We start from the raw sequence: 21,036 nt of genomic DNA on the forward strand, positions 1-21,036 counted from the left end.
ACAAATTGTCAAAAGAGCACGTATCCTGTTTGGGATCTGCTCAGTTTTCTGAATTAGAAGGTGGGTGTGTGTCTTTTTTTAAAAATACATGAAGTCTTAAGCCATTATTTATTTGAGTACCTTTTCAACCCTGCCTTCTTTCTCTTCTATTTCTGGGACTCCCAAGACACGATTGTTAAATCTTTTGTTATATTTCCACAAGTTCCTGTGGCTCTGTTAATTTTTTTTATTTTCAGGCTAATTTATTTCTGTTGTTCAGATTGTGTAATTTCTTTTGTTCATCTTCTAGTTAGCTGATAGTTTCTTCTTTTTCTGCCATTTTGCTTTTTAGACCACTCTTTGGGTTTTTTGTTTTTGTTTTTAATTTTGTGTATTATATTCTTCAGTTCTAAAATTTCCATTTCGTTCTTTTTTAAGATCTTTTTCTTCTTTCCTGAAACTTTCTATATTTCTATTTGTTTCAAGTGTGTTTATAATTACTGTTGAAGCATTTTTAAGATCACTTCTTTTAAAATCTTTTTCAGATAATTCTAACATTTTTGTCATCTCAGTATGGGCATTTGTTGTCCTTTCATTCAATTTGAGATCTTGTTCTTTGTACAATGAGTGATTTTCAGTTGAAATCCAGACGTTTGGGTAGTTTACTCTGAGCCTCTGTGTTTTAATTAAACCTTCTGTTTTAGCTTGTCTCCTTTAGGACACTGCTCCAGAAAAGAAATGGGGAGAGGTGCAGGATTATAACTGTCTTTGGGGATTAGAGTCCATGTTTCTCATTTGGCCTCCATTAATACCTGAGAGGGATGACTCTTCATTACTACTGGGAAGGCGTGGCAGTGTGAAGAGGAGATTCTGACTCCTTGGTAGGCCTCCACTGATACCTCCATGAATCAAAGGGACAGTTCCATGCTACTGTTTCCCTTCAATGACACCTGATGTATGTTGGGGGAGGGGAAGGTGGCTTTTGATTCTGCTGGTGGTGGTGGTGAAGTTCTGACTCTCCCCTAGGTATCCAATGACACCCCTAGTAGGGAAGAGGAGGGGTGCCTCATCACTACCGCCAGGTGGGGATAGAATCCTAGGCACCTCATGTGGTCTCCACTGTGCCCGCAGTGCAGGGAGCCTCAGTAGCACCTGGCTGAATGAATGTCATGGGTTTCTACTTGGCCTTCTGTGATCTCACCTGAGTGGTGATGTTGAGATACTTCATTACACACTCTTGAGGGCAGAAGTCTAGGCTTCCCACTTGGCCTCTGATGGCATGTGTATTATGACCGACAAGACGTTACTCTGAGGTAAATCTAAGACAAGGTGTGGCAGCCATGTCTTCAGTGAACTCTAATTCTCTGTTCTTGTGATGGAGAATCTACTAAGGATCCCACAGAGTATGAGACTGAGAATGTGAATGCAACTCTGTAAGTTGCCACTGTGTGATCTTAAGCAGAAGTTTGGTTTCTAAGCCTCAACTTTCTCATTGACAAAATGGGGTTAATAATGACAACTGCATAGGACTGCTTGGAGGCTTTACATTGGTGGTAAGTGTGAAACTCCCAGCTCATAGCAGGGGTTCTATAAATGACAGTTGCTATCATCATCATTAATGCCATTATCGTCACTGTCACATTAACCAGAAATATCCAACATAGTTTTACATGAATGTGAGTCACATATAAACCAAATTCTGATTCCCTATGTGAGAACACTGGAATGGTTTGTAGCCATTCTCTGTGGGTCCAGAGCTGCTGTTTAAGCCAGAAGGCAGGAACAGGCCCCAGAGCTATTGTGTGACCTACAGAAAACTACCTCTCATTAAAGCACCATGTTTTCCCTCTAGGTATGGACCCACTTCAGGAATAACTGAGCAGATTTCGGGTTCTTGAGGTCAAGAGAGGCAGTCAGAAAATCTCTTCCAGCCACTTGGCTCTTACTTGGCTGCATTCCAGCTAGGTCACATGGGCATATGACAGGGAAGTGGTCCATTTCAACAACTCAATACAACTCAAGCAAACTTTTCATGAACCATCCATCACTAGAGCCAAGCAACAATCTGGTAAGGTAGGGAAGACATTTTATAGGATGGAGGGGAAACGGGTGAAGGCTCGAAGAGATAATAACTTGCCTAATTGAGCAAATAAGCAGCTAAGTCAGGAGGGGACTCAGGCATTCAATAGGTATTTGGTGAGTACTATCTTAGTTTGGGTTCCTCTAGAAGTCAATCCTAAGCCAAGGATCTGACTGTGAGTGGTTTATTTGGGAGGTTATTTCAGAAAACATTAATAAGGGAGTAGGAAAGTGAGAAGGAGAGAGAAGGTAGCCAATAATGCATTTTTAAGCAATCCAGTGTTGGGGACCACTGGGACTAAATCCTGCTGTAGGATATATATATATATCAGAGTTATTCCACCTGAGGGGAAAGAGAGCTACAACCCATCAACCCCAACAGTCCTTGGCTGATGCTTGTGGATTTTATTACTTAGCGGGAAAGATCAACAAGGTAAATAGGTAATTATAATGCAGAGTGATCATGGCCGTGAGTACAGAAGTACATTATGCTTGGGAACATATGTATAGGAGGGTCCCTCAGCCCAAGATTGGGAGGGCCAGAGGAGACTTTTCTGTAGGCAGTGGTATCTCCAGTTTAAGTCACCACTCTCTTGCTTCTGAAGTTTCCACAATTCCTGTCCCCTTTGTACAGAATACTCTGTCCCCCATCTTCAGCTGCCTGTCTCCTACACAGTCTTAATATCTCCACTACATGTCACTTCTTCAGAGAGGCTTTTCTGAGTCTCCACAATGGGCTTTATTTCCCATCAATATGCTTTCCCAGTAATCAGGATTTATATTAACATTAAACAGGAGGAGTACATGCCTTTTTCACTATTGTATCCTTAGTCCTTGGCCCAGTTTCTAACACACAGTAATAGTGTTAGAATTATCTGTTGAATGAAGGAATAGACGATCTGTCCAAAGAAACAGTCACACTCTCTGCTGAGGCTGGGGGCCCAAGGAAATAGGTACTTTAACTGGGGGTGTAACCAGTGACAAGTTCCACCTTCTGAGAACTAATTCACTAAGGGTGAATGTGTAGGTTGAAGTCAGAGACGATATAGGCACTTCCCAGTTCAACGAAGCACACAGTGATACTCTGCCAAAAGGTGGGAAGGAAATAAGGATTGCCTTTGGTATCCATCTACCTGCCTTCCCAAAAGTTCAACTCCGCATTTCCTGAGTAGCTACTACATGCCAGAGATTATCTTCTGGGGACTCAGGAAAATGCAATACAGTGTCTATTCTAGTGAGCAAGACCCATGAGCTTCAGAAGACAGGACAGAGAAAACACACCCAAGATGATAGAACAAAGACCAGAATGAGGGAGACCTTAGGGATTATGAGTAAAACACACAATGGGCAGAGGCACAGAAGGGCAAGGTTTCCCCTTTTGGACTTTCTACTGGTGGCGGGAATGAATCATCATTGTTGGATGGATCTAACTGTCCAATGTTCATAAAATCAGCAGTATGTATTGTGCAATATGTCATGTTTTAATTTATTCTGAGGTAAGGTTCAAGTCTCAACTCTCTTATCACAATAAATGAAAATGACAACAATGTGGTCGGTGTTCATGCAGGAGTCATCAGAATCCTGTAAGGATAAACAACCATGCTTACTTTTGGTTATATTTTGGTACCAAGGAGAGTAGGATACACGTATGGGCGTGCTCATAAGCAGGCCTTCATTATGGACAGAGTTAAGCTAGGCCTATGACAGATTCATAAATAAAAATGCCATCAGGTCATCAAAGAGAGAGAGATTTCAGATCTTACTGGTAGATCGGGAAACACTTCACAGAGGAGAGCTTGACCTTGACCTTAAATGATTGGGAGAATTCTGAGTGTAGGAGGGAACAGAGGGTAGCTTAAGTAAAAACAGTCCGTGGAAGTGGTTCAGGGACTTCTAAGTCATGTGGCATATAGCTGGAACGTGGTTTGTATGGAAGGGAATGTAAGGCCATAAAAGAGAAAAGGCAAGTTGAGTTGAGGGAAGGGAGCAAGTTGAGTGCCATACTGAGAAGATGGGACTGTTGCCTGTTGGCGCTAGGCAGTGACAGAAAATCTGTCAGAGAACCCTGGTGTCTGTATGGAAGACTGATTTCAGGCACAGCAGACAGAATCTGAAGGCTACAGTGACAGAGGTGCCTGGCCTTCAGCAGCAGGAGAGGTAATGGAAAGGAGGAGACTGATGGAAAGACATGGTGACTCCATGGGGACATAGAAAAACAAGTTCAAGGCAACCCTGAGGTTTCCAGTTTGGGGCCACGTTGAGACTGCCATTACAGAAAGGGCACTCAGGAAGGGGGTTACTCATGTTCCATCTGGTCCCAGTAGCTCCTTCCCTCAGCGTATGCCCCACAAGCCCTCAAGCCCCTAGACCATCCTGGATTCTCCACCCCTCCCCCACCTGTTTCCCCCTCCAGGCCTGTCCAGGCCTGGCTTCAGGACTTTGGGAAAAATAACCTCTTTGAACTTGCATTTCCACTTTGAAAATCAGAAGCCTGAAACAGGATGGCATCCACATCTAAAGTTCTACTTTCTTCTGATTTACTTCTTCTGTCAGGGCCGAGTACACTCAGTTACGTTTTCAGGGCATCCTTATCTTCCCACCAGGTGCTGGTATATTAAACAAGGCACAGTGCCTCTCAAAGGAATGTAGCAGTAATGGTGGGTTGCAACCAGAAACCACAGAGGCAGATCTGGAAAGGAAGGGGTACTCTTCTGAACCTGAAATCCTTTCCTGTAGCTACCCCTGGACTCTGGCTCCCACTAAGGACACTAGTGCTTTCCATGAGCAACCACAGATGACTCAGCACAGATGAGGACATCAAACTTGTCCACCATCCGCTCAAGGTGGGACTGAGGGGCCCCGAGCAAAACACACAATGGTTCTCTCGGTGGGCCCTCAGGCATAAGACTGGGTCAACAGCAGACCCTGGCCCCCACAGGTGTGGCTTTTCCCCAGCGCCTTACCCACTCTGACAACTCCATTTCTAGCACCCTTCTGAATGAAAATGGGGTTTTCAGTGTGCAGCCTGGACTGTTAGCATGACCATTACCTAGAAACTCATTAGAAATGTAAATTCTAGGGCTCCATCCAAGGTACCCCAGGGTGGGCCCAATAGCCCCCACTTTGACAAGGCCTGTAGGAGACTCTGGGGCATGCTAACATTTGCGAGCCAATGAATTAGAAGATGGAGAAAAACACTGCTTTATTCCTCCTAAATAATACATGAATATATTCATTATTTTGAGCTGGGCAGACCCAGTAACATAATGTAGTACAAATTTTAGAATGGATGGAATTTATTATTTTTTTTTTTTGTGGGTATGAATAAAGTAGCTACTTTAGTGAAACCTAGCAACCTCTCTATGGACAAAGGAAGAAATTACCCAAGAGGCTGAGGTCTTAAAACTTCAGGTAATTAAGGCAAATAAGTGCTGAGTTTTTATTTGTATCATCTAAACGTGTGGGCTTTTATACCCACTCTTTTTCTTTTTTAAAGCTATGTAACCTTTGATATAAATGAAATCTAAACTGAAACCCCAAATGTAAAACAGATAATTGGGTTGTACTCTAAGGAAATGGGGAAGAAGTCAGATCGCTGCCTCACACTCCCTCCCTCCACCTCCCCCCCTCTTCCCTCCTCACCTCCCCCATCCTCCTCCAGTGGCCCACAGGGCTCCAGGCAAGGCCCATTACTGCAGAAAATAGCTTTAATTCCCTCTTTCCATTGCATACTCGATGCAAAGGCTTCAGGGAAATTCTATCATATTCCTGGGACAGGCATTTTAATTAATACAAAAAGGAAATTTGTTTTTGTTGTGACTGTGCTTTTCCCTGAAGACCAAGGAAAGGGAGAAGGGAGGGGACTTCACCAGGGAGTGGCCCCTTCAAGGGCAAGGTGAGCACAATGAAAAGGCAGGTGCTTCATTCATCTTCGCAGCCCAGAGACGGAGCCACCTGCCCAGGAATGCGCTCACAGTAAATACCGTTAATTGAGCCCGACAATCTGAGAAGCCTATTAAATTGCCAGCCCAGGAAGTGGGAGTGACTCAATGTCTATGTCTGTCACTGTGTTTTGCTGTAGCAGATGCGGCTGAATATGCCTGCTTCGTTTCTCCAAGGCCTTTTCCTGAAAAGAAAAGCCCACCTGTATTTGCATGTATACGTGCGTACAGCCTTCTAGAATAACAGAAACCTGACTGTACCAGCTGTTCATTTCTTTCAGAATTGGTGTGAGTCAAGTTTCCTTTGGAAAACAGTGTTACAGACATGTTGATCCAGAAGGGGTTTTAGGCACCTTCTAGGACAGTGGTTTTGAATGATTTTTCTTTTAAGAACTAATCTCTTTCTTCAAAATAAATGTTATCCAGAAATAGATTAAAAGGCGGTTCATTCCACCTGCCCCTTCAGCCTTCTCTCCTTCTCCCTGTCTGACCCAATGACCCTAAGGAAATACAGCAAAGCCTAGTTTGAAAAACAGCTCAAGAAGTAGAAGGCCTTTTCTTTTTTTAAAAAATTGAATGTTTATTTATTTTTGAGAGAGAGAGAGAGAGAGAGAGAGAGAGAGCGAGCAGGAGTGGGGGAGGGGCATTGAGAGGGGGAGACACAGAATCCGAAGGAGGCTCTAGGCTCTGCGCTGTCAGTACAGAGCCGTACACGGTGCTCAAACTCATGAACCGTGAGATCATGACCTGAGTTGAAGTCAGATGTTTAACCGACTGAGCCACCCAGGTGTCCTGGTAGAAGGCCCTTTCAACAGTGCTAGAAAGAGAGCCTGGATTAAAGATGAATCTCTTGTTCTGAGAGCTTGTCCTGAGAGCAATCCGTATGTAAACACCCATAGTCATTCCTTTTGCTGCCATAATTTCTAGGCACTCATTCATTCCTTTTTTCTTTTTTTTTTTTTTTTTTGGAGCAACTGTTTATTAAACACCTGCTGTGTTCCAAGCACTAGCTAGCTGCTGTAGATTCAATGGTAAGCAAAAGATGTGGCCCCTTTCTTGACAGATTCTATTGCAGGGTAAATATACTCACTAAATGGCCACACAAACGTAAAACTGCAACTGTTATTTATGTTATGAAGGTGAAGCAGAAGGTGCCATAGGAATTTATGACAGCTTGTCCCAGGTGAATTTCAACTCTCTTCTCAATTTATTTGTTCTTTTGGGAAACACATGATTTTAAAACTTTATAACAAGAGGATTTTATCTCCTCAGAGAGGTCAGGGGAGGTTTCCCCAAGATGTAAAGTTATAACAGAAATCTAAGTGTTCATTGGCTACGAAGGGATGGAAGAACATTCCTGGCAGAGGCAACAGCATGTGCTAAGGCCATGCAGCAAGGGTGTAACAAACTAGAAGCCAAGAGTGACTGAAGCAGAGAGTCAGGGGAGAGGTGGGCTGGCTGAGACCACCCAGGACCATAGGAGGCATGTTAAGATGTCTGTCTTATCTTAAGAAAGTCATGGAGAGTTTTTAAAGCAGGGGAGGGGGCAATTTATATATTATTAGTCATTTTGTTTCATAATGATTTTCATGCATCTAGAATGGCACATCAATTGAGGAAGTGTCCAAGGGCAGATACAAAGTACAGTTTGGAGGCCAAAGTTGATCAGTGATGAGTTGATCCTGAATATGGCAGTCGGAATGGAGAGATGGATAAATTTAAGAGCTATGTGTGCATTAATGTGGACGGGATTTAGAAGTGGAGGAGATACTGAATATGAGGACAAGAAAAGTGGAAAGGATCACGCTTAGTTTATACTTTGTGGACTGTGACAAGTGATTATTGCCATGAGACCAGCTTTGGCTTCTGCCATATTGGCCAACCTAGTTCTCCATCCTGTATGCACATTATAATCACCTCAATTTTTTTTTTAATGTTTATTTATTTTTGAAGGAGAGAGAGGCAGAGCATGAGTGCGGGAAGGGCAGAGACAGAGAGGGAGACACAGAATCCAAAGCAGGCTCTGGGGTCTGAGCTGTCAGCACAGAGCCCAACATGGGGCTTGAACCCACAAACCGTGAGATCATGAAATGAGCCAAAATTGGATGCTCAACCGAATGAGCCACCCAGGCACCCCTCACCTAAAAGTTTTTGTTGTTGTTGTTGTTTTTCATTATTTATTTATTTATTTATTTATTTATTTATTTATTTATTTCAATATATGAAGTTTATTGTCAAATTGGTTTCCATACAACACCCAGTGCTCATCCCAAAAGGTGCCCTCAATACCCATCACCCACCCTCCCCTCCCTCCCACCCCCCACCAACCCTCAGTTTGTTCTCAGTTTTTAAGAGTCTCTTATGCTTTGGCTCTCTTCCACTCTAACCTTTTTTTTCCCCTTCCCCTCCCCCATGAGTTTCTGTTAAGTTTCTCAGGATCCACATAAGAGTGAAACCATACAGAGAAAGACAGATACCATATGGCTTCACTCTTATGTTGTTTTTTAAATAGTGGCATTCAAATCCTATTTCCAGAGATCCTACTTTACTTGGCTAGGGTGAGGTCTGGGCAGTGGTGCTTTTTCCAATCTCCTGGGGGTGATTCCAGAATGCCACCATGGTTGGGGCACTTGGGTGGCTCAGTCGGTTAAGTGGCCAACTTCAGCTCAGGTCACAATCTCAAGGTTCATGAGTTCAAGCCAGACATCAGGCTCTGTGCTGACAGCTCGGAGCCTAGAACCTGCTTCAGATTCTGTGTCTCCCTCTCTCTCTGCCCCTCCACTGCTTGTTCCCTCTCTCTCTCTCTCTCTCTCTCTCTCTCAAAAAATAAAAATAAAATAAATAAAATAAATAAATAGAATGCCACCATGGTTGAAAACTCACCACCATTGAAAACCACTGCTCCAAACAATACCCTAGGGGATCTTATGTGGTTTCTTCTCTATATGATTATACCTCACCATAAAGAGAGAATACCATGATCTTCAGAGGCAAATTGATTTGCCTCTGAGAAAGAAACAGATTTGCAGGAAATCATGACAAATGGGGCATACAGCAGATTAGGAAGTAGCCAAACACACCCGGTCAAGGGAGGGGGGAGCAGTTCAGTAGATAAGAATATCCAATGGAAAAAAGACAGTCTCTTTAACAAATGGTGCTGGGAGAACTGGACAGCAACATGCAGAAGAATGAAACTAGACCACTTTCTTACACCATTCACAAAAATAAACTCAAAATGGGTAAAGGACCTGAATGTGAGACAGGAAACCATCAAAACCCTAGAGAAGAAAGCAGGGAAAAACCTCTCTGACCTCAGCCGCAGCAATTTCTTACTTGACACATCCCCAAAGGCAAGGGAATTAAAAACAAAAATGAACTATTGGGACCTCATGAAGATAAAAAGCTTCTGAACAGCAAAGGAAACAATCAACAAAACTAAAAGGCAACCAACGGAATGGGAAAAGATATTTGCAAATGACATATCGGACAAAGGGCTAGTATCCAAAATCTATAAAGAGCTCACCAAACTCCACACCCGAAAAACAAATAATCCAGTGAAGAAATGGGCAGAAGACATGAATAGACACTTCTCTAAAGAAGACATCCAGATGGCCAACAGGCACATGAAAAGATGCTCAATGTCACTCCTCATCAGGGAAATACAAATCAAAACCACACTCAGACACCACCTCATGCCAGTCAGAGAGGCCAAAATGAACAAATCAGGAGACTATAGATGCTGGCGAGGATGTGGAGAGACGGGAACCCTCTTGCACTGTTGGTGGGAATGCAAACTGGTGCAGCCACTCTGGAAAACAGTGTGGAGGTTCCTCAAAAAATTAAAAATATACCTATCCTATGACCCAGCAGTAGCATTGCTAGGAATTTACCCTGGGGATACAGGAGTACTGATGCATAGGGGCACTTGTACCCCAATGTTTATAGCCGCACTCTCAACAATAGCTAAATTATGGAAAGAGCCTAAATGTCCATCAACTGATGAATGGATAAAGAAATTGTGGTTTATATACACAATGGAATACTATGTGGCAATGAGAAAGAATGAAATATGGCTTTTTGTAGCAACGTGGATGCAACTGGAGAGTGTTATGCTAAGTGAAATAAGTCATGCAGAGAAGGACAGATTCCATATGTTTTCACTCCTATGTGGATCCTGAGAAACTTAGCGGAAGACCATGGGGGAGGGGAAGGAAAAAAAATGGTTAGAGAAGGAGGGAGCCAAAACATAAGAGACTCCTTAAAACTGAGAACAAACTGAGGGTTTATGGGGGTGGGAGGGAGGGTTGGGTGGGTGATGGGCATTGAGGAGGGCACCTGTTGGGATGAGCATTGGGTGTTGTATGGAAACCAATTTGACAATGAATTTCATATTAAAAAAAATAAAAAAATAAAAAAAAGAAACTCAAACTCAAAATCAAAGAAAAGTCATAAACTCTGCCACTAATAGGCAACCTTTTCATCTTTCAGTGAAAGTATTGGACTAGACCAGAGGTTCTCAAACTCCAACTCACTTCAGTATCACATGGGGGCATGGTTCAAACACAGATTGCGGAGTCCCACCCTCTGAGCATTAGATGGAGTGAGTCTGGGGTGGGGCCTGAAAATCTGAATTACTGAATACCTCCCAGGTGATGCTGAGCTGCTCCAGGCACCAAGGCTGGGATGAAGGTGCCATCAGCAAAGAGAGGGAACCTAAGACAGATCCAGTCTTTAACAAAGAGATCCTGTCTTTATTTAAATGTTGATATTTTATTCATCATAAATGTTAATTTTGATTTTTAAAAACCACATTAAACTATTATTTATTTGAATATTGAGGTTTTTGGTGCCTCTTTACATTTGGCACCCAAAAAGTGGGCCTCATTCACTTGATTCTGATCCCAGCTATCCAAGGACCCCAGGAAGAGGATTTGGATGAATTCTAAGGGCACTTCAAGCTCCAACATTTCATTAAACAAGAAGGAAGGTGGTGGTAAGATGAAGGACTCTAAAGCCAAGCTGTCAGTGTTCGGAGGGTGGAAATGGGCTCTTCCATTGACAAGCTGCATAGCTTTGGGGAAGTTGCTAAACTTCTCTGGGTCTCTGTTTTTCCTTATCTACAATGTCAAGACAGTAATACAGATCACACAACTTTGTAGTAACTGGCTGAGATAACACATATAAAGTACACCAGTACACCTTGTGGGTTGACTGCTTGTGAGCAGTCACCATCCTTAGCAAATGCCTCTTGCTTTTGAAGCTGCTTTCTCATTAGGATTACCCTGACTTCTTTGAGACTTGAAAGGAAACTTTTTTTTCAAAGCTTTGTATTACTTATCCAGTCATACAGCTTATTGTTTCTCATGATTTTCCAATTTGTTCCTTGTGAACTGGCTTCTCCTTGATCCCAAAGAGACCATCTATAAGGTTACCATAATGCAATGCAGCATCGTGTACAAAAGTCTTTAGAAAAACCAAGACAAACTTGTGGACCGACACTCACTATTTCTTGAACATGTATGAAATAATTAGCCAGTCCCTCCAACAGAGTTCAGGAATCCTCTCATTTATTTTGTGGAATACACATATTTGTATAAAGGGGAGAATGACAGTCACTGGCTCCTGACAGGTAAGTCATGGTTTCTGCAAATGTAGTAACCATTTGTCAAGTTTTGTAGTAAACGAGTGTTCCCAGTTTGCAGATTTTTTTGGCGTGGCTCTAGTTTCTTTAGAGAACCAGGTGAAATGAATGGGGAGGTTTAAAGGGGAGGAAACTCAGGCCCCTCATTCAGACATCTTCAGGCTAGAGTCTGTGCCATCTCTCCAGCGTCAGGCCTGCCAATGCTCACTATCCGTCCTCACAAATATGACTTAGGGATGTTTGTGAACTTACTGTGTAAAGTCAGCCCCTTCCTGCACTGCTCAGGCTGTTTATCCACCTGGAATGGACCATCCCTGCTTCTCCATATCAAAATAATGTTCATCTGTTGAGGTCTAACTTAAGTGTCACCTCTAAGGACTCTTCCGCAATCTCCCATGTTCCACGTCACTGTGGTTGTTCCAGTCAGCTTCTGTCAGAGCACTTGGAAGTCTGGGTTTTCCATTCTGGCAAACCATCCTTGATAAGTTATTTATCCTCCATAGGAGACACTCAAGTCTAATTTTTGTTGGGTTGGTTGTCAAAGTAACTTTGGTTGACAAACTTTAATCCACAACCAAAAGAAAAGAACCCTAGCTTATATTCAGAGAATTGAGCTTGATTTTTTTGTTGTTGCATTCTCATCAGAGCGTGGTAAGTGATATTCACAAGTCAGGTCAACAAATGGATGCATCCTTAGATCAGGCTGTTTGGGCCTCTCTACTGATCATACTTGAATATGTAATCTACTTGAACTAAGAAGTATTATAATGACCCCTATAAAACCCACTGCCATATTACTGTCAGAAAGTTCTTCAAGAAATCCTATACTGTGCCTTTACTAACCACTGGGGAAACTGTTTCCATAATTGAGGACCAAAAAAAAAAAAAAAATGTACTTCTTCTAAGCAACTGCTGGTCTTTCATCTTGTTGATAACAGTAAATCCTGTCCTGTTTTTTCTTTTGCCCTGGCTGTAGAAAGTTCTGAGTAAACAATTGTAGGAGTGTTGATGACAGTGACTCTATCTTTGGCCCTCCATCTTGTCCATGCCTGTGTAATGACCTCCCTCGGGGCTACATGTTCCAGGCCTTGCAGAGTAATGTAAGCCCTGAATGGATTGAGAGAAGGTTTGTCCTCATCTTCCCTAAAGGAAGGGCACAGAGAACCCACTTTGGGTAACTAGTTCAGATAACTGTGCACAGAAGGCCCCACCTCAGGTAACTATCCTGTGACTTCACCACCATGCTTGTCATTCCCTAAAAGCTGGGGATGGAGGTCCTGATACGGGTGGAGAATAGGGATGGAAAATAGTCTCGTGGAGAATGTCCCTGATCTCATCTGCCTGCCTGCCCACTTGCTCCTATCACTAAGTTACTCCAAATACAACTCCATAAATGGTAAGGAGGGGCTTGATGGATGTTTCTGTATTAAGTGTCTTTCCAGTCTGGAGGACACGTTACTGATGCACCTCCACTTTCTGAAAGCATGCTATAGAATGTTTTGGTGTGCGTTTTTTACATTGATCCTATTCCTGGCTTCACATTATTTTCCTAACTTTATTTATTTTTAGTCTTACTTCCATTTATTTAGTATTTTCCTTTTTTGTTTCTTCATTCCTGTAAGACACTTCAAAATTTTTTATTAAAAAGGTAGGGGGTAGCTTCTTAAATGACTAATGTTTTCTTAAAGGCAGATAATATGTCTTATTTGTTTTGTATTTCCAAAGCGAAACCTATAATGTGACAAATCTGCATGTGTTTTTAAAAGGAAAAACAATGGGATGAAGGAGAAATTAAAGTTGTTGGTGGAAGTATCTACAACCTATTCATACATCTAGACAAATAGTAGAAAAACCCAAGAAACATTAGGACAATGGAAACCACACCAAATATTTTAGAATATCTGAAAATGTAGAGATATTGTTTTATATGTTTCTGACTGATTTTTAATATTGGACAGATAATTTAGTTTATATTCAGATATTTGGCATATGTAGACACACTTACCAACTTAACAACTACTCCAAGTGTAAGGTTAGTGTTAAAACAATTATACTTTATTTTTTTGAATCTTTTTTTTATATACTTTTTTGGCTCAAGATATTGGTACTGGGGATAATTCAATGCCTTTTCTAGTACTCAGTATAGCCATTCTAATACAGAAATGTTTTGAGTATAAAATGACACGAGAAAGCACTTTGTAAAGTTAGAAGTCTTCATCAAAATCAATATGATATGTATTTATTCAAAAGCATACACCTTTTAGGGGCATTCATTTATCTGTCAGAAGGAAATTCCAATTTTGTGGTCTAACATAAAAGGGCTATAAATGCAGTGTATATAAAGCATGTATATTCTGACACAAACCAGCAATACACAAAACCAAGTAACAGTCACTGCTGAGTACATGTTGTATGTGGAGTCAACCCAGACTCCTCTCTTTCTCACATACTCCACATCTAGCTGGTCAACTAACCTGACTGCCACCGACCAGCTCCAGAGCTGAACTGAGCCACCATCCTCCATAATAATCATGATAGTTCCCAACTAAAGTCTCGCTGTTGCCTTGTCCCTGTTCACATATGCCCCACACAGAACCCAAGCTGCCCTTGAGAAATCTATTGGACCGTGGTACTCCTCTGTGCAAAACCCTCCAGTGGCTTCCCATCTGACTCAGAGAAAAAGTGGAAGTTTCTGCAATGCTCCTCCTCTATAACCTCACAGGACACTTTTCCAGTACTGCCTGTTCCTCACCCTATCCAAGCCACTTGTCCTCTTTATTGTACTTTAAATATGATAGGCATGCTTATGGCCTTTCATGTTGTTCTCGGTGTCTTGAATGCTCTTACCCAACGTTTCCATACGGCTCATTTTCTTACCTACTTTATGTTGTTGTTCATGTCACCTACTATTAGGTGTGTTAGGTTAGGGTTAGGTTACCTACGATTTAAATTATGAATGCTTTACCTTTATATTTACCTACTATTTAAATTATGAATGCTTTCCCTTCCTTACACAGGAGCTTTCTATATTTTCCCTTGCTTAGTTTTGTTCCATAATAATTATCACCTTCTAACTTTCAACCAATCTCTGTCTCTCTCCGTCCATACATGTATAACAATAAAATAACCAATTCATATGTATTAATCACATGGATAAGACTTATTTATCTGTATATATATTTGTATGATTATTTGTGTGTGTGTATACATATATATATATACGTATATATACATATATATACATATATACATATATATATATACTTTGTTTCCTCCAATAAACGAACTCTATGAAAACAGAAATTGTTGACACACTGATATTGCCTCAGTACATAAAACAGTGTCTGATACTTGTTGAATGAATGAATAAACCTTCCCAGATCCTCCTTCCTCCAGTCAATTTTACAAACTTCAGTGGCATTAATTTCTTAGGTCATTGCCCTGTTCTAAATTCTCATTGACTTGCTATGTCTCTAGAAGGAAGCTCACGTTGCTCAATAAGAAGAGTGACTTCCTACCCACATTTCAATTTATATTCTCACTACCCTTTTTTATGCTTCATCCAAACTGATCTCCCTTGCTTACTACCATTGTATGTGCTACACATTTTACCACCTCTGTAACTATGTTTAAACTATTTACTCTACATGGAATGTCCTTCCCTCGTCTCTTGGAAGATCCAAATTTTAATTGTATTTTAATGCCTAGATCAAATGCCATCTCCTCCACAGAGTTTCTCTGGTCCCTCCAGCAGGAAGCCATCTGTCTCCCTTTTTTCTGAGTCGTACTCTTGGCTAACTCTCTCGAAACACATCACTATATTGTAGAGAGCATTGCATAGAGTTATGAATTTTGAATCTCAGAGTGTAACCTTGAGCATACTCTTTAGCACTCTCAATCTTAGTTCTCTCATCATAAAACAAGGACATCAGTAGCTTACTTACATTATAATTATGAGTGAAACAAGATAATGGATGCGAATGTGATTTTCTCATTATCACCACCAACATCATCATTTCTTCCTTGCAATATAGTTACACAATTTTTCCTGCCGAAATGTAAGCTTCCTGAAAAATGTAATAAACGTCTAATTCACCTCTTCACATACCCAGGTACTCAGTAAATATTTGTTGAGTAAATTTGAGAATCAAGACCGTGACTTTGTCCTCTGAGTTAAAGTAAAGATTCTTGCTAAAAAAATAGCAATTTTTACACTCATATTCTATCAAGTAAATCCATTCCTATCTGACTTTTTGTTCTCAGATATTGTTTGCATCGAATTTGTAGCTCACTCGTATTAGGTTTTCTTATTGTATTTCTCAGTGTACATAAAGAATTCATTAGTTAATAAAATACCAACCTAAATCTTTCTGAAAGAAGTCCAAGGAAATGTAAGGTCAGGAAAGAAAGTGCAAGAGAAAAAATAAAGTTCAACAAGGTGTGGTCCCTGCTACAGATGAGACAGTCACATACACAGATACCCTGTGGAGTCAACACTCAGTAAGTGACAGAAAAGAAGGGGGCCCAGAGTGCTATGAGAACTCAGGGGGAGCATCTTCAGTTCCTTTGTGTTGTTTGAAGTATTTCCTAGAGGAGATGATGCCTGAGCTACACTATACGGATGAGTAAAAATTAGTCAAAAGAAGATAAGTGAAATGCCAGCCAGAAAACAAGACATAAACAAAGTTAAGAAGACCTGAAATAACATGATCTACGCTGGATCCTACAGGCATTTTAGCATGATTACAGCTTCCATTCCAGGGCAAGGCATAGAAAAACGCAAAGGTAGAGCGATAATTGTAGGCTAAGTCATAGAATACCCTGAGCAGTTCACCCTGAACTTTATTTTGTAGGTGAAGGGGAAACTGGAAGGAGGTTAGACAGGATAGGGACATGGTAGATTTCTCTGGCTGTAGGTAGAGGCCAGACATGAGGAATATAAGAACAAAAGCAGAAATAAAACAAACTAAAAACAAAACAGGGAAGTAGTGCAATAGAAATCAGCTGGATTTGGTGATTGGTATGTAAAGTGGATGGGGAGGAAGGAGGAACTTGGGTTTCTGTTTAGCTGAATGAGCAGAAGGTGATGCCAATCATCAAGACAGGGCATTGATGAGAAGGAGCAGAATAGTGTCTGGGCATGTGGAAAGAAGATGATGATTCAGTCTTAGCTACTCTGGAACATCAGTACTCAGAGTCTTAACCTTAGGGAAGAGATATGAGCTGGAGATAATGTTTTAGTGTCATCAGAACATAGAGTGGTTAAACCACTGGAACACATACACTTACTCAAGGATAGAGTTCAAGTAGTTCTGTTCACCAGAATTGTGGTGAACATACCACGGAAAGCAGAGGAGGTGGAGCCCACAGAGGAAGCTTGGTAGGAATGAAGAGAGAAAGAGAAGGATAGAATCAAATGAAAATAAATTTGTAGACACTAAGGGAGTAGAGAACATCAGGAAGGAGGGAATAATCAGTAGTGTCAAATACAGCTTCAGTGTAAAGTAAGTGTTTCTTAGATTTGGCAAAGGCATTTCACATTAGGCTTGGAGCAAGAATAAGAGCAAGAAAGGGTTAAGCTTGATGGGTGGAAAAGATGATGTAATGTTAACAGATGACAGAGAGGAGAAGCATGTAACATTTCTGTTGCTTATCTATTCCATCAAGGACAATGATCTTCGAACTCGGAAGGTAGAGCCAATGGCTTTAATGGAGAGAATTAAAGCCCAAGCTAAATTAGAATATAGGGAAGACAGGATTGTGTTGTTTTATAGATAAGTAATTCTTCCAGGTCTAGATGAGTTATATTCTAGGACGCACACGCACAAGTGCGCGCACACACACACACACACACACACACATGCTCTGCAAGACGGTTTTAGAACTTCTGTCAGAAAACTTTAAGTATCATAGATAAAAACGTCAAGGATGCTAAAAGACTGAGAGTCAACTAAAAATAGAAGCTCATAAAAATTGTGTTCAAATATATAAAGTACTATCATATATAATAAGAAAGAGTAGATTTATTTTGCGACTTCAAAGGCAGGGCTCGAAGTCTAGAAGGTATAGAAGTATAGATTTCAGCTAATTATATAGAAGGACTTTTCATCGTTCAGGCATGACACGGGCCAGTTTGAAAGGCAGCATTTTCCTGGCTTAGAAGTGATTGAGCGGAGGTTGACGGCCATCTGTCAGGATGCAGAGTTGGACTCAATGTGGTAAGGCCAACACCTGGGGCTCACACCCTTACCCACCTTTAAGACATCATTTAGTGGAAACACCACTTTTTCCATTGAGCTAGAAAATAAAATAAATTGTATTTGTCATCCCCGTATGATATTACCTCTTAGTTTCCTTCTAAATAGGAAATCCCATGTATATAGTACAGTGAATGTTTCTACAGTGAATGTTGAAGTGATGGTTAAAAAGAAACGGCTCAGTTGACTAAAGTATTTGGAACCTATAGCATGAGTGTTGCTTTGTATTAGACTTCTTTTCCCAAGGGAACGAAGGTTGTGGGGTGAATTAGGCAATGTTCTGGGCTGGCTTCAGACTACCAGATTTATACGCAGATATTTAATGATGTTCTCCTGGTGCCAGACACAATGCTAGGTACAGCTATTGCAAAGAAAATGTGTCAAGACGGGCACTGGGCACACTTCAAACAGAAGGTGATGGTCTTATAAAAGACTTTTTGTCATCTCCCTGTTGGCCAGTTAAAATGAATTAGAATGATCAAAGGCATTAGCATTGAGTTCTTGCTTTGTGTAGTTCAGCCTACAAATCAAATACTGCTCTCTGTTTAGTACTGACAGACCATAATTCAGAGAGAAAGGTTCATAGAGGTCAGTATTTATGATTACCCGAAGTGTTTCATTTGCAAGAATTATAAATGGAAAATCTGGCACATAGTTAGAAACGGAGATCTTCTGATACATAAATTTGCCCCATTGATTTTTATGTATTTCTTAAACTGTGCACTGCTGCTTTCAATATTGTTTTGGAACAGATTGACCATAAATATTTAAATAACTGCTGTTCAACAATCAAAGCTACTCACAACAGTAGCTGTTTGAAGATACAAATGTGATCTGCGGAGGTCAGGAAAAGCAAGTTAAATACAAAAGATTCAAAGTAAATCTTGGTATGTGGTACTGCTCCAGCAACCAAAACAAGGGGAAGTTCATAAGGTGATGCTTCTAATATATTAGGTATTCAATAAATATTTTTGGAATGAGATGTGTGTATAATGGTATCTATCACTAATATGGGGATGGGAGAGAAGAGAGATTTTAGCTTTCACAATGACAAAAATGACAGAGCCACAGAATCATGGTGAAGTCAGATCTAATGCTGGCTACATAGTTTTACTTTGCTTTTTAGTTTATCCTTCAGTTTGAAAGGAGATATGCCAAAAATACAGAGGGCTTTAAATCCAGGGTCTGCCACCAAAATACAGCAAAGCAGCTCGTGTCTTAACAACTAGTCTAAGAAATATCTTCCTTAAGTGACTGGAATACCTAGTCTTTCCATTGTACATGTAAGAGATGCTAGACTCTTAAACTTGGTTTTATAAATGTCTTAGAGGGGCGCCTGGGTGGCTTAGTCAGTTAAGCGGCCGACTTCGGCTCAGGTCATGATCTCACAGTCCGTGAGTTTGAGCCCCACGTCGGGCTCTGTGCTGACAGCTCAGAGCCTGGAGCCTGCTTTGGATTCTGTGTCTCCCTCTCTCTGTCCCTCCCCTGCTCATGCTCTGTCTCTCTCTGTCTCAAAAATAAACAAAAACATTAAAAAATTTATAAATGTCGTAGAGAAGCCTTCTTTGCCCTTCTAGGTCAGGGCCAGTGATCATATATGGCAGCTATGGGAGTGCTCTTCTCATATCTTCCTGCAGGGAAAACATGCTGTCAGCAGTGTAATTGGAAGAATCCTCTAACTGCCATACCTTTAGGACCCACCGGAGCACAAATACTGAGGCCATGCTTCCCCTGGGCTGCTCCCAGCCAGTGACTGAGTATAGCATGGGTGCTAGATCTGTCCATTCCAGCCCTAACAGAGGACTCCTCTAAGATGCAATCTTTGCTCGGGAGCTTTCCTTTAATCTGGCCAAGGTTTTTTTTGGAGCTGCATAGCTGTCTTATGTTCTTTCTACTCAGTCTCCCCTCTCTCCTTAGACAGGGGTCAGACTTCCATCACTACCTGCAACTCTCCCCACTCCTTTTTCTCTCCCTTATATCCTCCATAAGCATGTCTAATAAGTCTCTCAACATTAAAAAAAAATTAATGTTTTATTTATTTTTGAGAGAGAGAGATAGAACATGAGTAGGGGAGGGGCAGAGAGAGAGAGGGAGACAAAAAATTTGAAGCAGGCTCCAGGCTCTGAGCTGTCAGCACAGAGCCCGATGCAGGGCTCGAACTCATCAACTGGGAGATTACGACCTGAGCCGAAGTCAGAGGCTTAACTGACTGAGCCACCCAGGCACCCCAATATCTTAACATTTTATTTTATTTATTAAAAATTAATGTTTATTATTTATTTTTTGAGATAGAGAAAGACAGAGTGCAAGCAGGGGAGGGGCAGAGAGAGTGGGAACACAGAATCCGAAGCAGGCTCTAGGCTCTGAGCTGTCAGCACAGAGCACAACATGGGGCCCAAACCTACGAACTGTGAGATCATGACCTTACTGTCAGGACATATAACCAACTGAGCTACCCAGGCATCCCTATATTTTAAATTCAGTCTTGGCATTTGCTTTCTTGAGGGCCCAAATGGACATACCCAATTATATACTCTCGAAGTACCTTGTATCTTTTCTTCAAAGCTCACAGATTTTCCAATTATATACTTATTTGTGACCTTATTTGATAAGTGATTCTCCTCCCATTAGACTTTTGATTTCTACTGGGATTAATAAACCTTTCTATTTCATTTCTAGAATCTGTGAAACAACCTAGAAGATTACAAGTTATTTATAAATATTTACTGAGTGAATAAATAAATAAAAAATAGTGATGGTCCCACATCTTGAAAAAGCTGGGGCTGTATTAAAAAGGATGGAACAAAGTAGTCACAATCAACTTTGGCAAAAGAATGAAACCAGGTAGGGTAAAGAGATAGAAGGAAAACTGAAAATAAGTCAACATTACTTGTACATTTACTTAATTATACCTTCTGCTTATGGGGTTTTGAAAGGGATTGTGAGAGAAGGTGTAGTCAATGCTACAGAGATCTCAGAGCTCTGATTCTCAGAACCTGGTATTAATACATTAGTTTTAATTCTTAATTCCTACCTACAGCATACAGTACTGATGGGATAGTCATACTAGACTGATACCTTGTCAGCATTAGTCATATCCTTGAAGTTCAGACATTTATGTGCATTACTGAAAAAGGAA

At 41.0% G+C, this 21,036-nt stretch overlaps 1 protein-coding gene and 1 long non-coding RNA gene across 7 annotated transcripts in view; one reads left to right on the forward strand and one right to left on the reverse strand.

Moving 5' to 3' along the window:
* Positions 1–21,036, reverse strand: part of PPP2R2B (protein phosphatase 2 regulatory subunit Bbeta) — a 512,334-nt gene that overhangs the window by 369,831 nt on the left and 121,467 nt on the right. The window lies entirely within an intron of this gene.
* On the forward strand, positions 4,600–7,926 carry LOC123605682. The gene is made up of 2 exons (XR_006715852.1): positions 4,600–4,901; positions 7,599–7,926. It is a non-coding gene; the product is annotated as an uncharacterized LOC123605682 (long non-coding RNA).

Source organism: Leopardus geoffroyi, chromosome A1, assembly GCF_018350155.1.
Source record: "Leopardus geoffroyi isolate Oge1 chromosome A1, O.geoffroyi_Oge1_pat1.0, whole genome shotgun sequence".
NCBI classification, from domain to species: Eukaryota; Metazoa; Chordata; class Mammalia; order Carnivora; family Felidae; genus Leopardus; species Leopardus geoffroyi.